The sequence below is a fragment of the Diceros bicornis genome, chromosome 34 (genome assembly GCF_020826845.1).
Source record: "Diceros bicornis minor isolate mBicDic1 chromosome 34, mDicBic1.mat.cur, whole genome shotgun sequence".
Taxonomy (NCBI): Eukaryota; Metazoa; Chordata; class Mammalia; order Perissodactyla; family Rhinocerotidae; genus Diceros; species Diceros bicornis.
In genome coordinates, this window is record NC_080773.1 from 32,166,765 (window position 1) to 32,178,480 (window position 11,716).

Below are 11,716 nucleotides of genomic sequence, written 5' to 3' on the forward strand. Positions count from 1 at the left end.
AAAAATTGGCAGAGGATCCCAACAGACATTTTTCCAAGAAGATATACAGATGACCAACAGGCACATGAAAAGATGTTCAACATCACTAATGATCAGCGAAATGCAAATCAAAACTACAATGAGATATCACCTCACACCTGTCAGAATGGCTATAATTAGCAAGAAAAGAAATAAAAAGTGTTGGAGAGGATGTGGAGAAAAGGGAACCCTCATGAATTGCTGGTGGGAATGCAAACTGATGTGGCCACTATAGAAAACAGTATGGTGATTTCTCCAAAAATTAAAAATAGAAATAGCATATGGTCTAGCTATTCCACTACTGGGTATTTATCTAAAGAACAGGAAGTAAGTAATTCAAAAAGATTTATGCAGCCCTCTGTTCATCGCAGCATTATTCACAATAACCAAGACATGGAAGCAACCCAAGTGCCCATCAACTGATGAATGGATAAAGAAGATATGGTATATATATGTATATGTATATACATGAGTACACACACTGGAGTACTACTCAGTCATAAAAAAGACAAAATTGTGCCATTTGTAAAAACATGGATGGACCTTGATGGTATTATGCTTTGCAAAATAAGTCAGAGAAAGACAAATTATGTATGATTTCACTCATATGTGGAACACAAACAAACAAACATATAGATGAGGAGAAGAAATTAGTGGTTACCAGAGGAGAAGGGGGTGGAGGGAGAATAAAAGGGGTAAAGGGGCACACGTGTATGGTGACAGATAAAAACTAGAGTATTGGTGGTGATCATGATACGGTCTATACAGAACCTGAAATATAATAATGTACACCTGAAATTTACACAAGGTTTTAAGTCAATATGTCATCAATAAAATAATATAAATAATCTTTCTTAACCATATTTTGTTAAAAGTATAAAAAATATACAAAAGTGTGGTAAAAGAGTAGAGTCTTTGTAGGTGATTGAAGATACATTGTTATCAGCTTAAAACAGACTTTTTTTTAATCTATGAGATATTTTATTTAAGCCTCATGATAATGACAAAGCAAAAATATAGAGTAGATTCACAAAAGATTTTAAAATGTAGGAAGGAGAGCACACTACCATGGAAAATCACCAATTTACAAAGTTAGGTAGAGCGGCCGGCCTGGTGGCACAGCAGTTAAGTTCACATGCTACATTTCAGTGGCCCGGGGTTCACAGGTTCAGATCCCGGGCACTCACTGATGCACCACTTGTCAAGCCATGCTGTGGTGATGTCCCATATAAAGTAGAGGAAGATGGGCACGGATGTTAGCCCAGGGCCAGTCTTCCTTAGCAAAAAGATGAGGATTGGCATCAGATGTTAGCTCGGGGCTGATCTTCCTAACAGACACAAAAAAATAAAAATTAAAATGTAGGTAGAAAGACAGTGGAAAAAAATGGAAATACAAAATAACCAGAAAGTAATTAACAATATGACGTTAGTAAGGCCTTACATATCAATAATTTGTCTCAATGTAAATGGATTGAATACAATGACAAAAAGGCACAGGTGGCTGGATGGATTTAAAAAAAAAGACACAAATATATGTTGCCTACAAGAGACTCACTTGAGCCTTAAGAACACACATGGGCTCAGTGTAAAGGAATGGGGAAAGATATTCCAGAGAAGTGGAAGCCAAAAAGATAGCAGGAATAGCCATATTTATAGTGCAAAAAATAGACTTTCAGCCAAAACAATATTAAGAGACAAATAAGGTCCTTATATAATGCTAAAGGGGTCAACTCATCAAGAAAATATAACAATTGTAAATATATATGCACCCAACATTGGAGCACCAAAATATATTAAGCAAATACTAACAGATCTGAAGGGAGAAATAAGCAACAATACAAGAATTGTAGGGGATTTCAATATTCCACTTTCAGCAATGGATAGATCAATCAGATGGGAAATCAACAAGGAAATGATGGATTTGAACCATACGTTAGACTAAGTGGATTTAAGAGACGTGTCCTAATAGAACATTCCATCCACAAGCAGCAGAATACACATTCTTCTCAAGTGCACGTAGAACATTCTCCAGGATAGATCATATGATAGGATACAAGTCTTAGCCAATTTAAGAAGACTGAAATCTTACCCACTATCTTTTCTGACGACAATGATATGAAACTCAAATCTACAATAAGAGAAAAGTTGGAAAATTTGTAAGCATGTGCAAACTAAACAACACACTCCTGAACAACAAGTGGGTCAAGGAAGAAATCATAACAGAAATAAAAAAAATTTGAAAAAATAAAAATGGAAAGCATATCAAAACTTACAGGACACTGCAATAGCAATTCTGAGACAGAAGTTTATAGTGATAAATACATATGTTAAGAAATTAGAAAGATCTCCGATCAACAATATTTTTGTAGAAATTGCTGGCAGTTGGGATGGACCAATTTTTTATTTTTTATTTTGGAAGTGAAGGGGAGAAGAAAAAAGAGTGCCAAATTGAAAATTCTCACTATTTGCAAGGTTGGGGCTGCAACTTTCCCAGTAAACCTATCTTTAACCCTTGAGGAATAAGAAACTAGAGAACAAACTAATCTCAAAGTTGCAGAATAAATAAAATAGAGTTCAGAGTGGAAATACGTGTAATAGAGATGAGAAAAACAATAGAAAAGATCAACAAAACTAAGATTTGGTTATTTGAGAAGATAAACAATTTGGCAAACTTCTAGCAGAACAACTAGGAAAAAAAGAAAGACTCAAATAAATAAAATCAGAAATGAAAGAGGAGGCATTACGATTGATAGTGCAGAAAGACATAGGATAAGAGACTACTATGAACAATTATATGAAACAAATTAGATAATGTAGAAGATATGGATAAATTCCTAGAAACATACAATATACCAAGACTGAATCAGGGAGAAATAGAAAATCTGAACTAACCAATATTGACTAAGGATATTGAATCAGTAGTCAAAAACCTCCCAATACTGAAAAGCCCAGGAACAGATGGCTTCACTAGTGACTTTTACTAAACAGTTAAAGAAGAATTAATGACAATCCCTCTCAAACTCTTTCAAAAAATTGAAGGGGAGGGAACACTTCCAAACACATTCTATGAGGCAAGTTTATCCTAGTACCAAAGCCAGATAAGGACACTACAAAAAAAGAAAACTATAGACCAAAGTCTTTATTTCTCCTTCGTATCTGAAGGATAATTTACTGGATAGATCACTCTTGCTGGCAATTGTTTTCTTTCAACACATTGAATATGTTTTTCTGCTCTCTCCTGCCCTGTAGTATTTCTGCTGAGAAATCCACTGATGGGCTAGTGAGGGTTCCTTTGTAGGTTACAATTTTTCTTTCTCTTGTTGCTTTTAAGATTTTCTCTGCGTCTTCGATTTTTTACAGTTTCACTATAATGTGTCTTTGAGAAGGTCATTTTGCATTGAGATAATGGGCTATTTATTAGTCATGAACTTGGATGTCCAAGTTTCTCTCCAGGTTTGGAAAGTTCTCAGTTATCATTTCTTTACATAAGCTTCTGCCCCCTTACCCACTGTTCTCCTTCTGTAATTCCAATTATTCTAATATTTGTACCTTTGATGGTGTCCCATAGATCATGTAGGCTTTCTTCCCTCTTTTTCATTCTCTTTCCTTTCCTCTTCTCTGACTGGTTATCTCAAAGTTCCTATCCTGTAGCGCACTGATTCCACCATCTGTTTGATCTATTCTGCTGCTCTCTAGTGCATTTTTCATTTCATTAATTGAATTCTTCAAGTCTAGAATTTCTGTTTCATTCTTTTTTATGGTTTCTATCTCTTTGTTAAATTTCTCTTTTTATTCATGGATTGTTTTCTTTATTTCTTTGAATTGTCTTTCTGTGTTTTTTTAGCTCGTTGAGTTTCCTCAAAACAAGTGTTCTGAAATCTTCATCAGCTACATTGCAAAATACTGAGTCTTTTGACTTCAGTTACTGGGGGATTATTGTTATTATTTGGTGATACATTTTTCCTTAACTTTTCTTGTCCCTTGGAGATTTTATTGCTGTTTTCGCATTTCAAGTAGTAGTGACTTCTGCAAATCTTTAGTAGTTACCTTCATGTGGGAGGTACTTTTCATTGATCCTGCTTATATCTGATACTTTCTCCAACCTTGTATGGATACAACTGCCACATTTCTAATTTCCTATTGTGGAAAAATTCACAAGCTGGTATTTTTTCTCTGGTTCTTGCAACCCACTAGGCTGGCTGATGGAAACCTCTCTTTCATTTTGTAGAAAGTGGTGCTACAGCTCAAGTTTATGGTTTCTCTCTTGCCCACAGACCCTGGCCTGTTTTATGAGCATGCACAAGGAGCTAGCTGCAGTGTGTGGTGAGACGTGGGTTTCACACTTGGGGAGATGGGGGCATGCTTAGGGGATGTTCTCCCTGCGACACATGCACCAGCTTCTTGCTGGAATCCTGAACACAGTCGAAAGGAACTGCATCAAACTGCCCTTTGATCTTCTTATCTGTCTCTCCCCATCTCCTCCCTCCTTGCAGTCAAGGAGGTCCTGCTTCAGTACTCTGGGAGCTGCTTGAGAGAAATGGGTTTCTCCAGCAGCGTGGCACACAGCTGGGGATGCCCGGCACTCTCTCACTTCTCTCCCTTTTGATGTTGGCTAATTCTGGCCACACTATGCCGTGTAGAGGGAGGGGTGGCATTGGAAATGTTCCTCTTCCCCCCTCACATGCATCTTCATTTCCTTAATTTGCCACGAAGGGTCAAGATTCACATGTCACTTTTCAATAATGCATCCAATCACTTAGTTGATCTTTCTTCGTCTCTGTAAAATGTTCAATTATTCATCTCTTGAGATGTTACTAGATCTCATTCTCCCCTATTTTCTTCTGACACTTACAATAGATGTGATGTTGGCCCTCCTCATTCTATTCCCTGAGTATCTTGAATTTCCATTTCGGGTGTCTCTACACTGCATTCTGGAAAAATTCCTCAATATCGTATTCCAGTGTCATAAACGGCTCTTCAGCTATGTCTTGTCATTGATGGAATGATTATTTTGAATGTGTTAATTCTGTTGGATTTCTCATCTCTAAAATTTCATAATCATTTCAATATTGCCTATTCTTCTGTAGCAAATCTATATCGTTGCCTCAAAAGTTCATTATCCCCCTTTACGTTTTCAGATATTTAAACATGCTTAATATTAAATCATTCTAATATTTTCCTGTTGATTCTATTTCCTTAGATATGATAATCCCTATTATCAGAAGATTGTTGTTCACAGAACTGTTTATCATTATTAGGATTATGCTTTGATGTCTGTTCTTACTAGACACTCTCCCCTCACACACGTGATCATCCTAGAGGGCTTTTCCCAGGGCTGTCCTGGAGTCAGATTGACAAGGGGGGACTGTTCCAGCTGTTCCTGCCCCATGGCATGCAGTCTCCGAAATTTAACATCTGCTCAGGGTCGTGTGAATCAGGGATGGTCCAATGATGGCCTCAGGCTCACATGTGGGACAGACGCTTATGTCAGAGAAAACTGCAGTGAATCTGTTTCACACACACGTAGAGGAGGTGACTCAGTGCTGACCAGGGGCCTGGTCAGCGAGCAGACGTGTTCCTGTGCTCGTTCACAAACGCAAGGTAGGAGCCCCACAGCTTGCAGGCTTCCCTGGAGCCCAGACCTCTCCCTCCTGTAAGGACTCTGGGGTCCCTCTCCCGTCCACATAGGTGGAAACCTCTGCTCTATGACCCCTTGATGGTCCCGGGCACTGGCAGCTACTCAGCTCTGTTCTCTGTTCTTTCTTGTATTTTCCTGTCTATTTTAGAAAATCTCATTTCTCTTTTCCTGTATATGAATATTTCTACATATTTCAGAATTGTTTTAAGTGGCATTTATTGGTATTCAGGGCAGATGAGGGCTCTTTATTTTTTCTTTTTTTCTTTTTATTTGTTTTTATTTTTTATTTTTTTTAAATTTTTTGTTTATTGCAGTAACATTGGTTTATAACATTGTAAAAGTTTCAGGTGTACATCATTGTACTTCTATTTCTGCATAGATTACATCATGTTCACCACCAAAATACTAATTACAACCCATCACCACACACATGTACCGAATTATCCCTTTCACCCTCCTCCCTCCCCCCTTCCCCTCTGGTAACCACCATCCAATCTCTGTCCCTATGTGTTTGTTTATTGTTGTTATTATCTACTACTTAATGAAGGAAATCATACGGTATTTGACCTTCTCCCTCTGACTTATTTCACTTTGCATTATACCCTCAATGTCCATCCATGTTGTCACAAATGACTGGATTTCATCGTTTCTTATGGCTGAGTAGTATTCCATTGTGTATATATACCACATCTTCTTTATCCATTCGTCCCTTGATGGGCATTTAGGTTGCTTCCAAGTCTTGGTTATTGTGAATAACGCTGCAATGAACACAGGGGTGCATGTACCTTTGCAAATTGGTGTTTTCAAGTTCTTTGGATAAATACCCAACAGTGGAATAGCTGGATCATATGGTAGTTCTATCCTTGATTTTTTGAGGAATCTCCATACTGTTTTCCATAGTGGCTGTACCAGTTTGCACTCCCACCAGCAGTGTATGAGAGTTCCCTTCTCTCCACATCCTCTCCAACACATGTTGTTTCCTGTCTTGTTAATTATAGCCATTCTGACAGGCGTGAGGTGATATCTCATTGTAGTTTTGATTTGCATTTCCCTGATAGTTAGTGATTTTGAACATCTTTTCATGTGTCTGTTGGCCATCTGTATATCTTCTTTGGAGAAATGTCTGTTCAGGTCTTTTGCCCATTTTTTAATTGGGTTGGTAGTTTTTTTGTTGTTGAGATGCATGAGTTCTTTATATATTTTGGAGATTAAGCCCTTATCAGATGTATGGTTTGCAAATATCTTCTCCTAATTGTTAGGTTGTCTTTTCGTTTTGTTGATGGTTTCCTTTGCTGTGCAGAAGCTTTTTAGTTTGATGTAGTCCCACTTGTTTATTTTTTCTGTTGTTTCTCTTGCCCCGTCAGACGTGGTGTTTGAAAAGATGTTGCTAAGACCGATGTCGAAGAGCGCACTGCCTATGTTTTCTTCTAGAAGTTTCATAGTTTCAGGTCTTACATTCAAGTCTTAATCCATTTGGAGTTAATTTTTGTGTATGGTGTAAGATAAGGGTCTACTTTCATTTTTTTGCATGTGGCTATCCAGTTTTCCCAACACCATTTGTTGAAGAGACTTTCTTTTCCCCATTGTATGTTCTTGGCTTTTTTGTCAATGATTAGCTGTCCATAGACGTGTGGGTTTATTTCTGGGCTTTAGATTCTATTCCATTGATCTGTGTGTCTGTTTTTGTGCCAGTACCATGCTGTTTTGGTTACTATAGCTTTGTAGTATATTTTGAAATCAGGGAGTGTGATACCTCCAGCTTTGTTCTTTTTTCTCAGGATTCCTTGAGCTATTCGGGGTCTTTTGTTGCTCCATATAAATTTTAGGATTCTTTGTTCTATTTCTGTGAAAAATGTTGTTGGAACTTTGATAGGGATTGCATTGAATCTATAGATGGCTTTAGGAAGTATGGACATCTTAACTATGTTAATTCTTCCAATCCAATAGCACGGAATATCTTTCCATTTCTTTGTGTCTTCTTCAATTTCTTTCAGAAATGTTTTATAGTTTTCGGTGTACAGATCTTTCACCTCTTTGGTTAAGTTTATTCCTAGGTATTTTATTCTTTTTGTTGCAATTGTAAATGGGATGGTATTCTTAATTTCTCTTTCTGCTACTTCGTTGTTAGTGTACAGAAATGCAACTGATTTTTGTATGTTGATTTTGTATCCTGCAACTTTACCATATTCGTTTATTACTTCTAAAAGTTTTCTGGTGGATTCTTTAGGGTTTTCTATATAAAAAATCATGTCATCTGCAAATAGTGACAGTTTCACTTCTTCCTTTCCAATTTGGATCCCTTTTATTTCTTTCTCTTGCTTGATTGCTCTGGCTAGGACTTCCAATACTATGTTAAATAGGAGTGGTGAGAGTGGGCATCCTTGTCTGGTTCCTGTTCTTAGAGGGATAGCTTTCAGTTTTTCACCATTGAGGATGATATTAGCTGTGGGTTTCTCATATATGGTCTTTATTATGTTGAGGTACTTTCCTTCTATACCCATTTTATTCAGAGTTTTTATCATAAATGGATGCTGGATCTTGTCAATGCTTTCTCTGCATCTATTGAGATGATCATGTGATTTTTGTTCTTCATTTTATTAATGTGGTGTATTACGTTGATTGATTTGTGAACGTTAAACCATCCCTGCATACCTGGAATAAATCCCACTTGATCATGGTGTATAATCTTTTTAACGTATTGTATGCGATTTGCTAGTATTTTGTTGAGGATTTTCGCATCGATGTTCATCAGTGATATTGGCCTGTAATTTTCTTTTTTTGTGTTGTCCGTGTCTGGTTTTGGTATCAGGGTAATGTCAGCTTCATAGAATGAGTTAGGGAGCTTTCCCCCCTCCTCAATTTTTTGGAAGAGTTTGAGAAGGATAGGTATTAAGTCTTCTTTGAATGTTTGGTAGAATTCACCAGGGAAGCCGTCTGGTCCTGGACTTTTATTTTTGGGGAGGTTTTTGATTACTGTTTCGATCTCCTTACTGGTGATTGGTCTATTCAAATTCTCTACTTCTTCTTGATCCAGTTTTGGAAGGTTGTATGATTCTAAGAATTTATCCATTTCTTCCAGATTGTCGAATTTGTTGGCATATAGCTTTTCATAGTATTCTCTTATAATCTTTTGTATTTCTGAGGTGTCTGTTGTAACCTCTCCTCTTTCATTTCTGATTTTACTTATTTGTGCCTTCTCTCTTTTTTTCTTGGTGAGTCTAGCTAAAGGTTTGTCAATTTTGTTGATCTTTTCAAAGAACCAGCTCTTGGTTTTATTAATTTTTTCTATTGTGTTTTTGGTCTCTATTTCATTTATTTCTGCTCTGATTTTTATTATTTCCCTTCTTCTACTGATTTTGGGCTTTGTTTGTTCTTCTTTTTCCAGTTCCTTTAGGTGCATTGTTAGATTGTTTATTTGAGATTTTTGTTGTTTGTTGAGATAGGCCTGTATCGCTATAAACTTCCCTCTTACCGCTTTTGCTGTATCCCATAAATTCTGGCATGTCGTATTTTCATTTTCATTTGTCTCCAGGTATTTTTTGATTTCTTCTTTGATTTCTTCGTTAACCCAGTCGTTGTTCAGTAGCATTTTGTTTAATCTCCATGTATTTGTGGCTTTTCTGATTTTCTTCCTATATTTGACTTCTAGTTTCATACCGTTGTGGTCAGAAAATATGCTTGGTATTATTTCAATCTTCTTAAATTTATGAAGACTTGTTTTGTGGCCTAATATGTGATCAATCCTGGAGAACGTTCCATGTGCATTTGAAAAGAACGTGTATTCTTCGGTTTTTGGGTGGAATGCTCTGTATATATCTACTAGGTCCATCTGTTCTATTGTGTCGTTTAAGGCCAATGTTTCCTTATTGATCTTCTGTTTGGATGATCTATCCGTTGGTGTAAGTGGAGTGTTAAAGTCCCCTACTATTATTGTGTTACTGTCTATTTCTGTTTTTATGTCTGTTAATAATTGCTTTATATATTTGGGTGCACCTACATTGGGTGCGTAGATATTTACAAGTGTTACATCCTCTTGTTGGATTGTTCTCTTGATCATTATGTAATGCCCTTCTTTGTCTCTTTTTACAGTTTTTGTTTTAAAGTCTATTTTGTCTGATATGAGTACTGCTACCCCAGCTTTCTTTTCATTGCCATTTGCGTGGAGTATCTTTTTCCATCCCTTCACTTTCAGTTTGTGAGTGTCTTTAGGTCTGAAGTGTGTCTCTTGTATGCAGCATATATATGGGTCTTGTTTTTTTATCCAGTCAGCCACCCTATGCCTTTTAATTGGGGCATTTAGTCCATTGACGTTCAAAGTAGGTATTGATAAGTATGTACTTACTGCCATTTTTTAACTTTTTTTTTTCTTTTTTCTCAGTGTTTTAGTAGTCTTTCTCTGTTCCTTACTTCTTCTATTAGAATTGATGGTCACTTTAGTTTGACCTCTGTCTGAAAGCTCTACTCTTTAACTCCCCTCCTCCCTCCTTTTATGTTTTTAATATCATATCTAACCTCTTTTTTGTGCCTTTGTATCCATTACGTTCTAATCATGGAAATAGATAATTTTTCGTATTTGTGGTCTTCTCTTTTCCCCTTAAATCAGTCCCTTTAACATTTCTTGTAGCACTGGTTTCTTGGTGACAAACTCCTTTAATTTTTGCTTATCTGGGAAAATTGTGATCTCTCCTTCCATTTTGAATGATGACCTTGCTGGGTAGAGTATTCTTGGCTGTAAGTTTTTTCCTTTTAGCACTTTAAATATATCGTGCCATTCTGTTCTAGCCTGTAAGGTTTCTGGTGAGAAGTCAGCTGATAGCCTTATGGGGTTTCCTTTGTATGTAACTTGACATTCTCTTGCGGCTTTTAGGATTCTCTCTTTATCTTTAATTCTGGACATTTTGATTATGATGTGTCTTGGTGTGGGCCTCTTTGGGTTTATCTTGTTTGGGGCTCTCTGTGATTCTTGTACCTGGATGTCTGTTTCCTTCCTTAGGTTAGGGAGTTTTCATCTATTATTTCTTGAAATAGATTCTCTGCCCCCTTGTCTCGCTCTTCTCCTTCCGGGACACCTATAACACGGATGTTAGTGCGCTTGCTGTTGTCCCGGAGGTCCCTTAGACTGTCCTCACTCTTTTTAATTCTTTTCTATTTTACCTGTTCACCTTGGGTAATTTCTTCTAGTCTTTCTTCCAGCTCACAGATCCGTTCTTCTGTATCCTCTACTCTGCTTTTGAGTCCCTCTAATGAATTTTTCATTTCCAGTATTGTATTCTTCATTTCTGATTGGTTCTTTTTTATATCTTCCATTTCTTTGTTGACATTCTCACTGAGTTCATCTATTCTTCTCCCCAGATCAGTGAGCATCCTTAACACTCTTAGTTTGAACTCTCTGTCAGGTAGGTTGCTCATTTCTGTTTCACTTAGTTCCTTTTCTGGTGTTTTGTCCTGTTCCCTTACTTGGAATGTATTCTTTTGCCTCCTCATTTTGCCTCTTTCCCTGTGCTTGTGTCTACGTATTAGGTAGGTCAGCTATGTCTCCTGCTCTTGGATAGGTGACCTTATGTAAGTGATGCCTTAGGAGGCTTCCAGTGTGCTTCCCTCAGTTCTCAATGTTCCAGGGGTGGCCCCCATGTGGGCTACGTGTGTCCTTCTATTGTGGCCTGTTAGCTCTCCCTATAGGCTCCCAGGGAGGCTGAGTTATGCTCCTGGCCAGCTGTTGTAATGCTCAGCTGCTTGTAGTTGTTGTGGGCCCTTCAGTCTCTTTATCAGGTGTGGGGCACCCCAGCACAGTTGGCTGTAAGTTCTAATACCACATTTGTGTTGCAGTATTTCTTTTAACTGAGTAGGGCCCCAGCGTGGCAGGTTGTTAGGCTCAGGGCCTTACAATTGCTGTAAGCCTCTAGCCTATTATGTCTCTTGTCAGCTCTCTGAGGATTGCAGCTGGGTGGGGCTGGCCTCAGGCACAGGAACACCCAATTGTTTCAGGCTTTGGAAGGTGGGGCAAACCTCCTATGTGGGTCTTTGAGAAGCACAAGTCTTCTGCAGCTGACAAGCCCTGTT